Genomic DNA, 18320 nt, shown 5'->3' with positions numbered 1-18320 from the left:
GAGACATTGATGAATACACAGACTCAGTCTGTGGATTTATCAGGAAATGCGTGGAAGATGTCGTCCCATCCAGAACAGTTAAATCCTTCCCAAATCAAAAACCCTGGATTAACGGATATGTTCGCGTGGCACGGAACACCGCCTTTGCCTCCGCGAACACATCGGACTACAAACACGCACATTACCAACTCCGGAAGACGATCAAAGCAGCCAAACGTGAGTACAGGGACAGGGTGGAGCAACAGTTTGACAACCCTCGGAGTATGTGGCAGGGACTAAACACGATCGCAGACTTTAGAGGGAAAACCAGCACACCGCAGACCACGGCCTCTCTGTGTGAGGATCTAAACGTATTCTACGCTAGATTCGACACAGCGAACACCATGAGACCGGACAGTGTGCGCACCGCGGATGACGTCAGTGCGCACACTGTGTCTGAGGAGGATGTGCGGAAGTGCTTCAGGAAGGTGAACGCGCGCAAAGCTACTGGTCCGGACAGGATTCCCGGCCGCGTCCTCAGGTCATGCGCGGCTCAGCTGGCTGGAGTGTTCACACACATCTTCAACCTTTCCCTCTCTCTGTCTGTAGTCCCAGCCTGCTTCAAAATGGCCACCATCGTCCCTGTACCCAAATCCTCCACCATCTCCTCATTGAACGACTGGCGACCTGTAGCCCTGACCCCCATCGTAAGCAAATGCTTCGAGAAGCTGGTCAGGGACTTCATCTGCTCTTCACTACCCGACTCACTGGACCCTCTACAGTTTGCATACCGCCACAACAGGTCCACTGATGATGCCATAGCCCTGACACTACACACTGCCCTGTCACACCAGGAGAAGAGAGACACGTATGTGAGAATGCTGTTTGTAGATTACAGCTCAGCATTCAATACCATCGTTCCCTCGAAGCTGGACAGGAAACTGCAGGATCTAGGACTGAGCAGCTCCCTCTGCAGCTGGATCCTTAGCTTCCTGTCTGACAGACGCCAGGTGGTCAGACTGGGCAGCATCACCTCATCCCCCATCACACTGAACACTGGTGCTCCACAGGGGTGTGTACTGAGCCCTCTCCTGTACTCACTCTACACCTACGACTGCACAGCCACTAACAGCTCCAACATCATTGTGAAGTTTGCGGACGACACTACAGTGGTGGGTCTTATCACCAACGGTGATGAGACGGCTTACAGGGAGGAGGTCAGCGCCCTGACCCACTGGTGTCAAGACAACCATCTCACCCTCAACGTCGCAAAGACAAAGGAGTTGATAGTGGACTTCCGGAGGTGCAGAGAAGTACACACCCCCATCACCATCAACGGCGCTGCTGTGGAGAGAGTGAGCAGCTTCCGGTTCCTTGGAGTACATCTGGCTGAGGATCTTACGTGGTCAGTACACACAAACAAAACAGTGAAGAAGGCGCAGCAGCGCCTCTTCTGTCTCAGGAGACTGAAAAGATTCGGCATGAGCCCCCGCATCCTCAGGACCTTCTATCACTGTGCCATTGAGAGCATCCTCACTGGATGCATCACCACCTGGTATGGCAACAGCACCGCCTACAACTGCAAAGCTCTCCAGCGAGTAGTGCGGTGCTCTGAACGGATAATTGGAGGTGAGCTTCCCTCCCTCCAAGACATCTACAGGAAGCGCTGCCTGAGGAAAGCGGGGAGGATCATCAAGGACTCCAGTCACCCCAGCCATAAACTGTTCAGACTGCTTCCATCAGGAAGGAGGTTCTGCAGCATCCGGTCCCGAACCAGCAGACTGAGAGACAGCTTCTTCCACCAGGCCATCAGACTGCTGAACACGTCATAGACACCTCACCTCCACTACTGGAACTTCAACATTATGCACTCCACACTGTATATAAATGCCACTTGTTTTGCACATATTCAACTCTGTATATTTTATATATTTTATTATTATTATTATTATTATTATTATTATTATTTTATTTATTTTTTTTACTATTTAATTTGTAAAAATGTGTATACACACACACACACACACACACACACACACACACACACACACACACACGTAGGAAAATATTTAGTATACACATCCAGAAATGCATACACTATTATATATTGTACATATATTTATTAGTTTCAGGTTGGCCATTCTTGTATTTTGCTCGTTTGTGTTGTTGTGTTTGCACATCTCTGTTGCTTGTGGGGCTCGCACACAAGAATTTCACTCGCATGTGCTGTGCCAGTGTGCCTGCACATGTGATGTGACAATAAAAGTGATTTGATTTGATTTGATTTGAGCTACGGGGGCCTGAGCTACAGGTGGCAATGGAGCTACGGGGGCCTGAACTGAGGGTGACACTGGAAACTGAACTGAGGGTGACGCTGGAAACTGAACTGAGGGTGACGCTGGAAACTGAGCTGAGAGTGGCTGCTGAGCAGGTGATATGCTGTTCACAATATCATCTGCCGCACAGAACACCGCCCCTGAATGAACAGTCACACAGTCCGAAAATGGAAAAAAGTCCTCACTCACCACAGCCGGCGCATTAGAAGCCCGAACGTCCGGCTGTGGGGTGGCGCGCTGGCGGTGCGATCTGCGTTTCCTCCCCGCAGACGGCTCCGACGGGCCGGGCAAGATCACATCCGGCGAGTCGGGCAGCGAGGCAGGAGTGGCTGAGAGGAGGTGAGGTGTGTGCCGGAGAAAAGTCTGCATTGTCGGAGGAAGCGAGCTTAGAAGCCATGGCAGGCCAGAAAAGAGCCGTTGTAGCCGACTTTCTTGGTGCGGAGAAGCTCCTCTGGAGGGTTCTCAAGCCACAGCCCGAGGAGAATCTCCACGTTATACGTAACGTCGTCCCGGAGTTCCTCGGACGGATGTACTGCCGCTGGGTCCATGGTGGCTGGTTCGTACTGTCACGGTTTGCCGGGGCAAGCCGTGTGGAGTTGTAGAAAGGACCAAAAAGGCGGCAGCTCTGGTGCAGGTGAGTATTTATTTACAGGAGTGGGTACTAACAGCAATGGTGGGAAAACATGAACCCGGAAACCTAAACTGGGTAAAACTAACAAAACCAACCAGAAACTAACAAAACCAACCAGAAACAAAGATGCAGAGAGATCCGGGGAAATACACATGGAGAGATGCAGGGAGACCGAGCGGAAACAACACAGACGACATAAGATGCAGACCTTCACAATAAAACAGGAAACACATACACGCAATGACATAACACACCAGCTTAACACAGACTGGGGGACACAGAACATAGGAACATGAACCATGAAACAGAAGAGTACAAACACCCAAGGTAACCAAAACCACAGAATACTAATAAACTAAACATAAACACGGAGTCGCAGACTCCGGACCATGACAAGAGGTCTATTATTACATAGTGAGTGAGAAAGGTGACTGGAAAGGAAAAACTCAATGCTTCATGTGAATCCCCCGGCAGCCTACGTCTATTACAGCATAACTAAGGGAGGATTCAGGGTCACCTGGTCCAGCCCTAACTATATGCTTTAGCAAAAAATAAAGTTTTAAGCCTAATCTTGAAAGTAGAGATAGTGTCTGTCTCCTGAATCCAAACTGGAAGCTGGTTCCACAGAAGAGGGGCCTGAAAACTGAAGGCTCTCCCTCCCATTCTACTTTTAAATACTCTAGGAACAACAAGTAGGCCTGCAGAGCGAGAGCGAAGTGCTCTAATAGGGTGATATGGTACTACAAGGTCATTAAGATAAGATGGGGCCTGATTATTTAAGACCTTGTATGTGAGGAGCAGGATTTTGAATTCAATTCTGGATTTAACAGGAAGCCAATGAAGGGAAGCCAAAACAGGAGAAATATGCTCTCTCTTTCTAGTCCCTGTCAGTACTCTTGCTGCAGCATTTTGGATTAGCTGAAGGCTTTTCAGTGAGTTTTTTGGACATCCTTATAATAATGAATTACAGTAGTCCAGCCTGGAAGTAATAAATGCATGAACTAGTTTTTTAGCGTCACTCTGAGACAGGATATTTCTAATTTTAGAGATGTTGCGCAAATAGAAGAAAGCAGTTTTACATACACTCAACAAAAATATAAACGCAACACCTTTGTTACTGCTCCCATTCCCCATGGGATGGACGTAGAGACCTAAAATTCATTCCAGATACACAATATAACCATCCCTCCCAAACAGTGGTCACAAATCAGTCCAAATGTGTGGTAGTGGGCACATCTGCTATATTGAGATAATCCATCCCACCTCACAGGTGTGCCACATCAGGATGCTGATCTGACATCATGAATAGTGCACAGGTGTACCTCAGACTGCCCACAACAAAAGGCCACCCTGGAATGTGCAGTTTTTTGCGCCATTGGGGGTCTGGGGACCCAGAACCGGTCAGTATCTGGTGTGACCACCATTTGCCTCATGCAGTGCAACACATCGTCGCATGGAGTCTATCAGATTGTCAATTGTGGCCTGTGGAATGTTGGTCCACTCCACTTCAATGGCTGTGCGAGGTTGTTGGATATTCGTGGGAACTGGTACACGCTGTCGTATACGCCGGTCAAGCACATCCCGAACATGCTCAATGGGTGACATTTCTGGTGAGTATGCTGGCCATGCAAGAACTGGGACATTCTCAGCTGCCCTCTGCCCTGAACAATGTGAACCATGATTCATCCGTGAAGCGCACACCTCTCCAACGTGCCAGACGCCATCGAATGTGAGCATTTGCCCACACAAGTCTGTTACGGCGACGAGCTGGAGTCAGGTCAAGACCCCGATGAGGATGACGTGCATGCAGTTGAGCGTCCCTGAGACGGTTTCTGACAGTTTGTGCAGAAATTGTTTGGTTGTGCAAACCAATTGTTCCAGCAGCTGTCTGGGTGGCTGGTCTCAGACGATCTTGGAGGTGAACCTGCTGGATGTGGAGGTCCTGGGCTGGTGTGGTTACACGAGGTCTGCGGTTGTGAGGCCGGTTGGATGTGCTGCCATATTCTCTGAAACGCCTGTGGAGACGGCTTATGGTTGAGAAATGAACATTCAATGCACGGGCAACAGATCTGGTTGACATTCCTGCTGTCAGCATGCCAATTGCACGCTACCTCATTGCTTGTGGCATCTGTGGCATTTTGCTGTGAGACAAAACTGCACATTCCAGGGTGGCCTTTTGTTGTGGGCAGTCTGAGGTACACCTGTGCACTACTCATGATGTCAGATCAACATCCTGATGTGGCACACCTGTGAGGTGGGATGGATTATCTCAATATAGCAGATGTGCCCACTACCACACATTTGGACTGATTTGTGACCACTGTTTGGGAGGGATGGTTATATTGTGTATCTGGAATGAATTTTAGGTCTCTACGTCCATCCCATGGGGAATGGGAGCAGTAACAAAGGTGTTGCGTTTATATTTTTGTTGAGTGTATTTGTTTAATATGTGCGTTGAAGGACATATCCTGGTCAAAAATGACTCCAAGGTTCCTCACAGTGTTACTGGAGGCCAAGGTAATGCCATCCAGAGTAAGAATCTGGTTAGATACCATATTTCTAAGCTTTTCAGGGCCGAGTACAAAAACCTCAGTTTTATCTGAATTAAGAAGCAGAAAGTTAGCGGCCATCCAGGTCTTTATGTCTTTAAGACATGCCTGCAGTTTAACTCATTGGTGTGTGTTATCTGGCTTCATGGACAGATAGAGCTGGGTGTCATCTGCATAGCAGTGAAAATTTATGCTATGTCTTCTAATGATACTGCCTAATGGAAGCATGTATAATGTAAACAGAATTGGTCCTAGCACTGAACCCTGTGGAACTCCATAATTAATCTCAGTGTGTGACGAGGACTCTCCATTTACATGCACAAATTGGAGTCTATTAGATAGATATGATACAAACCACTGCAGTGCAGTACCTGTAATACCTACAGCATGTTCTAATCGCTCTAATAGGATATTATGGTCAACAGTATCGAATGCTGCACTAAGGTCTAGCAGGACAAGCACAGAGATGAGTCCACTGTCAGAGGCCATAAGAAGATCATTTGTAACCTTCACTAAAGCTGTTTCTGTGCTGTGATGAGCTCTGAAACCTGACTGAAACTCTTCAAATAAACCATTCCTCTGCAGATGATCTGTTAGCTGTTTGACAACTACTCTTTCAAGGATTTTTGATATGAATGGAAGGTTGGAGATTGGCCTATAATTAGCTAAGTCTGCTGGGTCTAGAGATGGCTTTTTGAGTAAAGGTTTAACTACAGCCAGCTTGAAGGCCTGTGGTACATAGCCGATTATTAGAGATAGGTTGATCATATTTAAGATCGAACAATTAATTAATGGCAGGACTTCTTTGAGCAGTTTTGTAGGAATGGGGTCTAAAAGACACGTTGATGGTTTGGAGGAAGTAATTATTGAAGTTAACTCAGAAAGATCAATTGGAGAAAAAGAGTCTAACTTAACATCAATGGTACTAAGAGTAGCTGTAGATAATATTACATCTGTGGGATGATTATTGGTAATTTTTTCTCTAATGATAAAAATTTTATTTGTGAAGAAGTTCATGAAGTCATTACTAGTTAATGTTAAAGGGATGGTTGGCTCAAAAGAGCTCTGACTTTTTGTCAGCCTGGCTACAGTGCTGAAGAGAAACCTGGGGTTGTTTTTATTTTCTTCAATCAGTGATGAATAGTAAGATGTTCTGGCTTTGCGGAGGGCTTTCTTATAAAGCAGCAAACTATTTCTCCAGGCTAAATGATGATCCTCTAAATTTGTGACACGCCATTTCCTCTCCAGATTATGAGTCATCTGCTTTAGGGTACGTGTTTGAGAATTATACCACGGAGTCAGGTACTTCTGATTAGAAACCCTAGTTTTCACTGGAGCTACAGTATCCAGAGTCGTACGTAGTGAGGAGGTGAAATTATTAACAAGATAATCGACCTCTGTAGCGTTCAGATAGCTGCTCTGCTCTGTGTTGGTACAGGGCATTGAAGATGATAACAGTGGGTGGATTATATTCTTAAACTTAGTTACAGCGCTTTCAGAAAGACATCTACTTTGATAAAGTCTACTCTCCACCGCTGTGTAATCAATTATTGTAAATGTAAATGTTATCAGGAAATGATCAGACAGGAGAGGGTTTTCAGGAAACACTGTTAAATGTTCAGTTTCTATGCCATATGTTAAAACAAGATCTGGAGTGTGATTAAAGTGGTGGGTGGGTTCTTTTACATTTTGAGAGAAACCAATTGAGTCTAATAACAGATTAAATGCCATGTTGAGGCTGTCATTTTTAGCATCTACATGGATGTTAAAATCACCCACAATAATTATTTTATCTGAGCTCAGAACTAAATTAGATATAAAGTCTGAGAAATCAGACAGAAACGCTGTGTAAGGCCCAGGTGGACAATAGATGATAACAAGTAAGACTGGTTTCTGAGTTTCACAGCACGGGTGGACAATGTTAAGCATCAGGCTTTCAAATGAATTAAAAGTCTGTCTTGGTCTTTCATTAATTAATAGGCTGGTGTGAAAAATTGCTGCCACACCGCCCCCTCGGCCTGTGCTTCGAGATTTCTGGTAGTTAGAATGACTCGGGGGTGTTGATTCATTTAAACTAACATAATCATCCTGCTGCAACCCGGTTTCTGTAAGAAAGAGTAAATAAAATTTGTATAATCAATTCAATAATCAAAATAATCAATTATTAAGTCATGTACTAACAGAGACTTGGAGGAGAGAGACCTAATATTTAATAATCCACATTTCACTGTTTTACTCTTTGGTTCAGATGTGGATACCGTATTGTTCTTTCTTTGTAATTGTTTATGTTTAAGTTGTTTGTTGCTGGATTTTAGTTTGTCTTTTGTCTTTTTGGAAGCTGACACAGTCTCTATGGAGATGGGTTTTTGGGGGGGTAGCAAGAGGAGAGAAGCTGCAGACAGGCGTGTAAGACTGCAACTCTGCTTCCTGGTCCCAACTCTGGATAGTCATATTTTGGGGGGTTTAATAAATTTGTCCATATTTGTAGAAATGAGAGCTGCTCCATCCAAAGTGGGATGGATGCTGTCTCTCCTAACAAGACCAGGTTTCCTCCAGAAGGTTTGCCAATTATCTATGAAGCCCACATCGTTTCTGGGACACCAATCAGACAGCCAGCAATTTAAGGAGAACATGCGGCTAAACATGTCACTCCTGGTTTGATTGGGGAGGGGACCAGAGAAAACTACAGAGTCCGACATTGTTTTGGCAAAGTTGCACACCGATTCAATATTGATTTTAGTGACCTCCGATTGGCGTAACCGGGTGTCATTACTGCCGACGTGAATTATGATTTTACTGAATTTACGTTTACCCTTAGCCAGCAGTTTTAAATTTCCTTCAATGTCGCCTGCTCTGGCCCCTGGAAGACAATTGACTATGGTTGCCGGTGTCTCTAGCTTCACATGTCTGAGAACAGAATCACCAATTACCAGAGTTTGACTCCCGGCGGGTGTGTCGCCGAGTGGGGAAAAACGGTTAGACACATGAACGGGTTGGTGGTGTACCTGGGGCTTCTGTTTAGGACTATGCTTCCTCCTCACCGTCACCCAGCTGCCCTTTTTCCCCAGCTGCTTGGGGTCTGCCGGGGGAACAGCTAGCGGGGCCTACGCTGTCTTCGGCTGAAAAAAGAATGTATTTAAAAGTTGTTAATTAAATTGCTAAGCAAATAAGCTACTCAGAAACACCACTGTGTTGGAGCAGGAACAGGAAGTGATACTCTACCGCAGAGCGAGCGAACACCAAGTGACAGCGCCACCAAGAGTGCAGGAAGGTCCCAGCATTGTTACTTCAAGGAAACTGAAAAACGAATTAGAAACATTTTGCCTTGAGCATCAACAACTTAGAAAGGCCTGTCCGTGCCCACCGCCCTACGCACTGCACTCTATGCCGAGGAAGGAGGATGGGAAACTAGCGTGGCTGGCAGCTTTAAGACTCAAACACCCTCCAAAGAGAATTTATGTTTGCTCCTTTCGTTTTATCGATAAAAAGCCCACAGAGCAACACCCCGACCCGGAGTTTTATCTGGGCTATGACCACCAAAGAAAAGAAAGAAAGAAAAGAAGAAAGCTATTGGGGCTCAAGAGTTGGGAGTTCGCCTTGTAATCGGAAGGTTGCCGGTTTGAGCCCCGGCTTGGACAGTCTCGGTCGTTGTGTCCTATGGCAAGACACTTCACCTACCGCCTACTGGTGTTGGCCAGAAGGGCCGATGGCACGATATGGCAGCCTCGCTTCTGTCAGTCTGCCCCAGGACAGCTGTGGCTACAACTGTAGCTTGCCTCCACCAGTGTGTGAATGTGTGTGTGAATGGGTTGATGACTGGGTGTGTAAAGGGGTCCCTAGGGGGGACTACTAAAAGTGCTATACAAATACAGGCCATTTACCATTTACTCACTTGGACCACTTTGAGTGTGACAGCTTCCAGTAACACGAACAAAAACACAGAATCTGTACCCGGTGTTGTGCCAAAAAGTGATTGTCTGCCAAAAACTGATTTCCGGTATTTGCCAAAAAGTGTTTACTCGTTTTTAAACTGCTATAAGTAACTTGTTGGGCTATAATATGTGAAACATATGTCAAATGCATCCCTAATGGATGACACAAAGTCATACTGAGCCACAAACAACATTCGTGTAACAAGGTAGAAGGCGCAATCAGCTTTTGGCAGCGACTTTTATATAACCTTTATTTATGCAGTTAAAAAAATGTCATTAACATTAAAAATGTCTTCTGTAAGAGTAAGTTGGCCAAGAGGACAGCAGAAATGGCAGCAAATATTACAATAGTTCTGAAAAAATATGTTAAGTGGGATAAAGGACCGGATTGGTTATAATGTAAGTACAATAACACAGAGTTGTAAAGATACTTGAAAAAACAGATAATTTTTGAGTTCTATATACAACCCCTTTGTAAATGCTGTTCACCGAAGTCTATTTACCAACATACGTAAAGATATTACACATAAAAAATACACAGAAACTAGGGCTGCTCGATTATGGCAAAAATGATAATCACGATTATTTTCACTGAAATTGAGATCTCGATTATTTGACGATATTTATTTAACCCTTTAAGACCTACTATAGAACCAAGTCCGCCAGAGCTTATATTATATTTTTACATGCTGTAGTGCCATTTGTGGGAGCATTTCAAGTTGCTATACAACTGTTATAGCCCATATTTTAATAATATGTATGCATTAAGTCCATAGTAACTACATTAATTGCAAAAAAGTGCAATAAACTACAAAAAAAATTGAAAATCGTTTTTTGTATATTTTACATATATTTCTACTTGGAGAAATTTAAGAGGCTTATCCCTCAAAGCTTTAAATACAAAAAAGTTGCAAAAAATAGTTTACAATAACAGGAAACTTATTTTGAGTGTCTTCATAGTTTTATTTTGGAGATACACCAATTTTTATATACTGCAGGAAAAACAACAAAACAATCCTATGATGCAAATTTGCAAAGAAAACAGCAGGTGCATTAAAATAAACTATTTCCAGCAGTGCAGTTCGAGTTCTAAGCATCCCAGAAACTATTCAGAAAAATCAAACATGACCAGTATAGGCTTTTAAGGCCTACAAGTAAAAAACTACAATTTCTGCGAAAATGACGTCACTTCCGGTTTCGGCCAGGAAATGGCGGACATGTGATAGTTCGCGCTGACCTCTGTTTCACTGTGGGAAGTGTTACGAACAGCTGATCGGATCGGCAAAGCGTGTTTCTGGAATATTATGTTTTTGTTCCTGCAAGCGCTTTTTATGCAATTTTTGCAAAGCTTTATGTGGAAGGCAACCGTGACCGAGGGCAAGCTGATGGCACAACATGTAAGTACAACTCCTCCGGTTTCATATGCAAAACAAATTTTTGCGCTAGCTTACACGGTTCAGGGTTCTTCAGGGATTTAAAAAATAGTTACACAAAACGGAGCGTGCTGCTCTGACCGGCTTTAAAGGGTTAACAATGACTTTAAAAAATAATATAAAATAGTGTGCAACACCACTGAAGTTTTTTTTTACCTGTCTTTTCAGCCAACGGCAGTCACTCTCCTCTCCAAATAACTTCTGCTTAGCTTTCCGAGCTTCCCTCGGGTGCTCTTAATCAGCGGTCTCCAACCTTTTATGCGCCACGGACCGGTTTATGCCCGACAATATTTTCACGGACCGGCCTTTAAGGTGTCGCGGATAAATGAGGGAGGGGCTAATAATCGGCTCAGTCATTTTTAATGATCGTTGAAAGCCCAGATCGTAATCGTGATTAAAATTAGATTAATTGAGCAGCCCTAACGGAAACATTGGAAGTCAGTTTTAGGCAGGCGATCATCTTTTGGCACAACACCGGTAAGTGAAAGTCTAAATGTGGTTTGCCACAGTTTCACATTTTAATCACACAAATTAATCACGAAAATACTTTTTCTAAATAATAGCCTATGGTGAATGGCGTTAGTATCAGCACTAGCTGGTTATTAGCAGCAAAGTCTCAATTTTAATGAAAGTTTACACCCATGGTTAGTAATTAACACCAGCCACATGCTGCCAAAACTATATATGGCTTCATTTAATTGTCCCAGAGAGATTAGCCCCAAGGGCTGTAAAGGCCTTAGGTTTGTGTTTATGCAGAACATGTTAACAGAGTTATTAGAGGCAATTATTTTATCATTCATTTAAAGCGCTTGCAACTGCATGAAAACTCAGGTAAAAATTTTAAAGGCAACCTTTGCAAAAATACCAACATTTGTGACTTTTTTTAGAATGAAAAAATGGTTTATGATATTGCACTGTAAATGAAACATGCTCACTAGGTGTTCAGATCACAAGTGTGGCAGTCTTGAGCCCTGTGCAAAACATTGTAAGTTGCACTTGCATGTAATAGCCTCTGCTGCCAGTTTTCTGCAGCTGCAGCTCTCCATCTACCAGTTTGATATCGCTGCATTTCTGGGTAAGCTACTCCGTGATTGAAGAATAAGTTGGCACAGGACATTTTATTTCTTGAAGCACATCTGAGTCAATGACCCCGTCAGGACTCGCAGAGAGCCATGGCTCCTGGATGCTGATAACACTACCCATGTGAAGGATGTTCATACCCTGTTCTTTCAGCTGATGACAAGCTCTTCATTTTATTTACCATAGTTTGTTTCATAATTCCCACGAAAAGAAGGGTACATGTGCTCAGATAAAAATTTGTCATTTTTTGTGGTGGCACGTACTGGAACTTTTTTTAGCAGAGCTTGCTGTAAGTCTGAGTTTCCTACAGTTGTGCCACAAATCAGATGCACTTTGCTCTTTTGTTTCTTCTTGTAATTGTTCTGCTTGCTTTTCAGAAACTTGAATATATGCCTGGTAGAATGCCCTGCATGGAATACAGCTTAGTTTGTAAGTGCTTATGTGCTTGGTGTGGCTGAAAGAATTACTCATCAACTTAACTGTTGCGGTGAGGACCTGCAGATGGCGAGGCACTGTAACACTTTCCAATCAATGTGTTCTTGAGGAGGAAAAGTGGCTCCACTTGTGCTTTGCTAACGCTGTCAATAAAGTCTTGATGTGTAAGGTGATATGGTGTGTTAGGGAGAGTTTGTGTCACTGCAGTCCGGGAGTTCACATCGTACTGCTGCTCTGCCCTGTGATGTCTGAAGTTTATCTGGCTTAGACGTTTAGGTTCAAGGTTCTTTGCTGTCCCTGCATTCCACCTGCGTTGCTCATCTGTACATGCAAGCCTGGCCTTTCCACTGATCACAGAATTCTGCACCTGTAACAAACATTAATAGTTAGTACTACTAATCCAAAATACTCAAAGCTTCATAAAACTGAAACAAACATTTATTTTTAGCTCCATTCTGCTGCTGATACATACTTTAGGTTTCTGAATATTAAACTTGTTGTTGCCTTTCATAGTGTGTAACTTGAAGGTAGGGCTGGGCCGTTCACAGTAATGCATTGTTAGACAACAATAAGAAAATGAAATATCGCGATAGAATATGGGTAAAACGCGCATGCACAGTGCCTTTGTGTTCATACACACATGGCCGAAAAAGCACGGCGGCAGCATTGAATGAGAACCGGAGGAAAGCGGATTGTTGAGTGAAACGGATGAATCAGAATTGGTTTGTAAAAATGGTGCCACTTGACTGGTTTTGTGTTTGTCAGTCAGATACACAACAAAGCACTTTTTTTTTTGTAGAACATACAAGCGGGCCATCGTTATTCCCGGATTTGTCCGACTAAGGTGCTCGCAAATCTGGGAATAATCTGGGTCCTAAACCATTTCAGGTCCCAAAGTTAAACAAACACTGCGGCATCACTGAGAGTTTAAAACTGTCTAAATTCTTTCATCTTTAATAAAAAGATCAGCATTGGTGCTTTACCAGGTGTAACTATGAAGTTTAACATCCAGGCATTCATGAAAACAGAATTTATTACATTTAATGCGGTAAACGAGTTAGCAGGAGGTTAGCTTGCTAGTTTTGCTAGTTACCCAAGCATGATATAGCATGTTCTGACTGCGAGATTTCTGAATAAATTCTAACATACAGCTGTTGTGTGATTTTTGAAATGTTTTTTGAAAACCTCATTACCATCCACGGGGAGCTAGGATGGTAATGAGGTGCTTGGAAATGTTGTAGTTGGCTGAGTTTATACTGCTACCAATGAGTCTGAGCGGGACTCCTTTGTGGAACTATGTAATATTGACATATATACAGGGTGTAGCATCCCCTGGCTAAAGGCGGTGACATACAGGACAGTCAGTGGCTTTTTACCTTTCAAGTTCTTGTATGCAACTGATGACTTTCTATTTGTAGTTGCTTCTGGGGTTTTACCTTGAAGCTTTATAGGTACTGTTGTCACTGAGGAGTGTAGTAATGTTTATTTGCTCTGCTTCTTTTTGTCAGGGATAAAATACGTCTAAATAGTTTTTGTGTCCCAGCTGAGTAACAGGAGGACAAGAGTCTGGTGGTGCAGCATAGGAACAATTTCAGCCATTTGGACTCAGCTCAGCCACTACAGAGGAAACAATGACTTCAATACAGAAGGTGAGAAAAGTATCACAGTTACACTGTTATTGAAACTGTGTGCACAGCTGGTTGGTTTTTAAAACACGTTAACAGCAGCTTTATCTTTTCCATCCTGGGCTCCTCCATATATACAGACTCTACATTCACAACCAAAAACCACTGAAGTTAGAAGAAAATACAAAGATCATATTTTATCAGCACATATTGAAACAACAATATCATCTGTTGAACTCAAAACTTTTTATGAAGTAAAAGATTTTCTCCACTTATCAGTATTTCTTCAATAATGTCATTTTCATTACAACTCTCATTGCACATCATTGTAATGTGACACTATCACCAGAAGGTGTTGGAAATACACCAACAATGTGTTTGTTGTCACATTAAATTCCACTAATGGAGGGAGTTACAGTTTGTTCCACGACTGCATTTCACTCACTGCCTCTGTTTGTATCTCTGTCACTGCAGGACCAACGTGAGGCGGAAAAACAGTGCTCTCAGGAGGCCGACAAACCTCACAGAAGAAAGGGAGAGAAAACATACAGCTGTGATGAGTGTGGGAAGGAATTTACTCGGAATGACAGCCTAAAAATACACCAACTCATCCACAGTGGAGTTAAACCTTACAGCTGTGGTGAGTGTGGAAAATCTTTTACTCAGGCTGGAAGCTTAAAAAAACACCAACTCATCCACAGTGGACTTAAACCTTACAGTTGTGACTTGTGTGGAAAGTCTTTTAACCGGGCTGGAAGCTTAAAATTACACCAACTCGTCCACAGTGGAGTTAAACCTTACAGCTGTGATGAGTGTGGGAAGGATTTTACCTGGTCTGAAAGCCTAAAAAGACACCAACTCATCCACCGTGGAGTTAAAGCGTACAGCTGTGACTTGTGTGGAAAGTCTTTCACCGAGGCTGGAGGCTTAAAAAAACACCAACTCATCCACAGTGGAGTTAAAGCGTACAGCTGTTACTTGTGTGGAAAGTCTTTTTCACGGGCTGGAGGCTTGAAGACGCACCAACTCATCCACAGTGGAGTTAAACCTTACAGCTGTGACTTGTGTGGAAAGTCTTTTACCCAGGCTGGAGGCTTACAAAGACACCGACTCATCCACAGTGGCGTTAAAGCATACAGCTGTGACTTGTGTGGAAAGACTTTTACCCAAGCTAAAGACTTAAAATCACATCATGTCATCCACAGTGGAGTAAAACCGTACAGCTGTAACTTGTGTGGAAATTCTTTTAGACGGGCTGGAGGCTTAAAAAAACACCAACTCATTCACAGTGGAGTTAAAGAGTACATCTGTGGCTTGTGTGGTAAAGCTTTTGCTCAAAATGGCCACTTGCAGAAGCATCTAGTTACCCACTCTGGAATTAAGGCGTACAGCTGCGACTTTTGTGGAAAAACTTTCAACGACAAACACAACCGAAATAGTCACCTACGGATTCACACTGGAAATGATGTTTACTGCTGTGATCAGTGTGGGAAACTGTTTGCAACAGACTCACAGTTAAAACAACACATGTTTATCCACACTGAGGAGAGACCTTATAAATGTGACCTGTGTGAGAAGACTTTTAAATCTCCACATCACCTGAATAAACACCAACAGATCCACACCAGAAAGTAACTCTACAAGTGCAGTTACTGTGAGATATGTATTGATTTTTTTTATCCTGTAATTCTAACCTGATTATTTGGAACAAGTCTCATCAGTAAACTCCACAGAGTTCAGATGGAATCTGTAGTTTTTATTAGAGATGGCACGATACCACTTTATGTCCGATACCGATATCATAAATTTGGATATCTGCCGATACCGATTTGAATCCGATATAGTGTTTTTTAATCAACAAAACTGTTTTTTAAATATCTTGCTGCATTTTGTATAAGTTCATACTCAAGTTTAAAACAACAACTACACTAAAGCTATTCTGTTATACCTCAATGCAAAAAAAAATATTTCATAGTTCAGCAATACTGATCAATCTAATAAACTTAAACCTACACCATCCTCCCTATTCTGGTATTTTAAAGAGTACTTAGCATAAATATTAAGCAACCTAACTAATAGGGTTCCAACTCCCAGCAACAACAAAAATAAATAAATAAAAAATAGGGAACCACCCCTCACGCGCCACCTCATGATGCTTAATCGACGTAATCAACCTTAATTTGATGCAGTGTGAAAAAAAATGCACAGAAATCAATTATTTTTCAAGAAATATTAAATAGATTCAACATCTTTCTTCAACAAAATTGCAGACTGCACAGATGGTACCTTCCCAAAGGAAAAAGTACTATAGCTTATGAGGGTATATTAGACTTAATAGTTACTATATACAGTAATTGACTTCTATTCATTTTACATCAAATTAAAACTTTGGGTGTCAGATAATTATTTATTAAAAGCTAGACATTTTAAATGAGAATAAGAAAGAAAAATATGTCTTTGTGCCCCCTTTTCCCTGTTAATGCCCTATCGGCCCCCCTGGCTAAACTTTGCTAGATCCGCCCCTGCACAGTTACCAGCGTCAGCTACGTAGAAAAAGATCCTGGTGTAGAAAGTAATATTAAATAAATTCTAACAACAGCTGATCAAGCTTAAACGTGCTGCTGTTGTTCAGCCGCTGGTTTCCTCCTTCTGGTGCAAAGTCGGCCAAAATCAAACAAGAGAGACGGACTCGCGACAGAAAAGCCGATCAGCTGATCATTAAGCAGTTTCATGATTGAAGTAGCAGCAAGAAGAGGCAGTCGCTCCATATATCGTTTGTTAAGCTTAACGCAGGAATGCTTTACAAACATTCAGAGATGGACTTACACACTTGCTTTACTTCTCTCGGGGATAACTTTGTCGGAGATGAAATGCCGGGTTGCTAGCAAAGCTCCAAATGCTATCCAGACCACTGACAGGTCCCGCATGCCACAGCCGCTGTATCACGTGATGCATACTGCTCCGACGTGCTAACGTTCTGAGGTGAGTTACGGCGTGTCGCAAGTTTTGTGAGGTGCTTTCGTGATATTTAATGGATCGGATTACATTTTTTATTTTTCTCCGATATCCGATCCAGTAATTTAGGTCAGTATCGGACCGATACCGATACGTAATATCGGATCGGTCCATCTCTAGTTTTTATTATGAAAACTGTGGTGGTGGGAAAGAGTTTCTCTGTGACCTTTGTGGAAAAACTTCCAATCATCAACGGGACCTAAAACCACATCAACGTAGACACACTGGAGACAAAATGAACTACTGCAAAGAATGTGGAAGAGGCTTCCACACACCAAGTACATTAAAAATACACGAACTCTTCCACATTGGGGTCAAAAAGCACACCTGTGACTAGTGTGGGTCATCCTTCACCACTGCACGTGAGCTTAAAGAACAATCATAAGTGAATCCACACAAGAGAGACACCATGCAAGTGCAGACACTGTGACAAAAGCTTCTCAGAATCAGGTCATCGTAACAAACATGAACGTACACACATGGAAGTGAACTTCAGCTGTGACCAGTGTGACAAGAGCTTCAGGAATCTCAGTTCATACTCCGAACACAAACGATCCCACACTGTAAATAAACTGTTTCACTGTTACCAATGTGCAAAAACCTTCACTTCATTATCTGCTCTGTGCAAACATCAGCCTGATCATGCAGGACTGAAATCACTGGATCACAATGACTCTGAAGAGAGAGAAAGATCCTCTTCTGGTTTCAGAGTTGGACTTGAGATCAGGCTCCACAGAGTTCAGATGGAACGTGTAGTTTTTATTATGAAATCCTGATAATGTTAAAGCATTAGTTATATTTGATTAACTCTGTGTAAAGTTTGTCTTATTAAATAGTTTGGTGTGAAAAACAAAGAATTGGTCTCAGAACAAGTAGTTTGTTTCCGATTCAAACTAATTTAACTGTTTTCAGTGGTACATGTGGAGGTTTGTCAGAGGAGGAGACTCACACTGAACAGAGAGTATGTTTAAAATGCTTTGTGACTAACATCTCACACATTCCAATAAAGCTGTTGTTCCTTCATTGCAACAGCAGTTTGCAGATGTGTTGTGCACCTTTTTGAAATGCAGCCTGGCATGAAAGTGTGTCCATGGCCTAACAGGTTGCCTGAGCAGAAGAGACAAATTGTGAAAAAAGGAATTGGCTGAAATGGTGAAAATGCTGTTATCATAGGATGAAGTGAGGATTTGTTCCTCAGTGTTTGGTCTCCTATGCTTATCTGTTTGCCAGATGAGTTGTCCCAGGTTTTGAGAGGGGCCGGTTGTGTTTAAGGTACTTCAAGGTAATTAAGAAGTGAGCACATAG

General features: G+C 42.9%; 2 pseudogenes across 1 annotated transcript in view; both read left to right on the top strand.

Moving 5' to 3' along the window:
* LOC146673286 (uncharacterized) overlaps positions 1 to 17872 on the top strand; it is a 37686-nt pseudogene extending 19814 nt beyond the window's left edge. Inside the window, exons 2-3 of the transcript XR_014910439.1 lie at positions 13884 to 14024; positions 14475 to 17872. The product of XR_014910439.1 is annotated as an uncharacterized LOC146673286 (transcript). The remainder of the gene's footprint in view (positions 1 to 13883; positions 14025 to 14474) is intronic.
* LOC146673287 (uncharacterized) lies at positions 17080 to 17872 on the top strand (annotated as a pseudogene).
* Positions 17873 to 18320: the final 448 nt, after the last annotated feature.

The sequence above is a fragment of the Rhamphochromis longiceps genome, linkage group LG3, assembly GCF_057381845.1.
Source record: "Rhamphochromis longiceps isolate RC_006_pf linkage group LG3, R_longiceps_female_GT1.1, whole genome shotgun sequence".
Lineage (NCBI taxonomy): Eukaryota > Metazoa > Chordata > Actinopteri > Cichliformes > Cichlidae > Rhamphochromis > Rhamphochromis longiceps.
The sequence above is the reverse complement of the archived record's forward strand: the minus strand, read 5'-3'. Positions and strand labels throughout refer to the sequence as shown.